At 28.6% G+C, this 1,792-nt stretch overlaps 1 pseudogene; it reads left to right on the forward strand.

The window, feature by feature from the left end:
- The window catches only part of LOC106469105, a 57,305-nt pseudogene that overhangs the window by 18,769 nt on the left and 36,744 nt on the right, over positions 1 to 1,792 (forward strand).

The following is a 1,792-nucleotide window of genomic DNA, read 5'->3' on the forward strand; positions in this document are numbered from 1 at the left end:
CCTGTGTAAATATAATGTTTCTTGAGAAGTGTAGCTTTGCGCGAAATTCAAAATGAACAAACAAGACCAGCTGTAAATGAAGTTAAAGTAAAGTTAATAATTAAAATATATTACAAAAATTATGAAGCTGGATAAAATACAGGTGGTACTTATAATAATTTGTAATTAAAATATTAAAATTTCAGATCCTTGATGATCAAACTTAGATTGTTTATATAAATATTTATGTGGGTTAGGTTATAGGCTTGTCAGAATAAAACTGTCAGAAACTAATCTCTATCAAAATTAGAATATTATAAGTTAATGATATTAAATAAGTCTTCAGAAAGTTAAATGTATCCTCTATTAAGGATAGTAGTAGAATAAAATCATATTTATATGAAAATATTATGTTGTCGTTTAAGACACTTAATTTTTAAAAAGTATGATATAAGTCTAATTGGTCAGGATTCTGACTGTGTGAATAAATTACAATGAAATAGTGATCATGACCACTGAAAATAACAAAAACAAACTAAATTGCATCAAATTGTATAACAAAAAAGGAAATTAAATAGTTAAGATACTACAATATTACTTGTTCAATATACATAATTTCAAATTTCCCATATTCAGGGAGAATATCAAAAAGCAGGGGATGTATCCAGTCCATTGGTCAGAATTGATAAGACAGAACCTTTCCTCCCTGGCATAGAGACAGTTGACCAAGTATTTCGATCTGCTGTAAAACGTTTCTCAAATACTAAATGCTTTGGCACCAGAGAAATAAAAGGAGAAGAAGAAGATGTCCAGAAAGATGGAAAAGTTTTCAAAAAGGTTTGTCGTGTCGATATAGTTTTAATTATAAAACAAATATATTTCTCTTTTACTTTTGTTTTTTTCATTGAATTTTTGAGAAACCAAATGAAATATCATAAACATATGAAGAGTTTTATGTAGAAAGGAAAAAAATAATAAGTTTTAATTCTTTAAAAAATGCTTCTAATCTTATAGCTTGGTTTAATTGTGCTGTATTCAACAAATTATCTTCTTAATACACGTCATAAAAGAATGTAGATAATTACGAAAAATCATATATTTTCTAAACATACTAGATCCTAAGTCTACATAATACATTGCCGTATTATAATAATATTATTATAATATATATGCTTAGTCTTCGATGTACATGTTGTTTGACAATGTGGCATGTAACACTTCTAAATAATATAATATTTATAAAGTATAGGAGTCAAACATAATAACAGACAAAATTTATAACTTCTGCTGCAGTACCACATGTGATAACTGTAATAAATTTATCATTATGTATTTATTTTTGATGTGAATATTGTTTGGATTGGATTTGTATTTAGAAATATGCGTGACTTGTAGTATCAGATATGTGTTGAGGATAACGAATTTGTTATATATTTATTTTAATGTCAACGTTTGTTTCAAATAAGTTTATATTTGAGGGCGTGTCTAGCTTACCGTGTTAGTTACTATGCGAAACTCCCGCCAATTCTCCAAGATTGTAGAATATTCGTGAACACAGGAATCAACAATATATCCACTTCCGTAACAGGTATTGTTCGAACGTTCGAGAAAACACTGCCCGCTCATATAAAAAGACCAAGGCCAAAGAAGAAACAGAGAAGAGAGCTAATATACAAGTCTGCTAGGAACCCGTTATAACAGTAATTTTGCTAACCCTTACCAATCGGAAAATATACGACACTTGGCCAGGAACAGCTATAAGTTTCGTACGTCAGTGAATTCTCATCAAACGTTAGTATCTTTCCAAAAAATA

Source organism: Limulus polyphemus, unplaced genomic scaffold (assembly GCF_000517525.1).
Source record: "Limulus polyphemus unplaced genomic scaffold, Limulus_polyphemus-2.1.2 Scaffold94, whole genome shotgun sequence".
Taxonomy (NCBI): domain Eukaryota; kingdom Metazoa; phylum Arthropoda; class Merostomata; order Xiphosura; family Limulidae; genus Limulus; species Limulus polyphemus.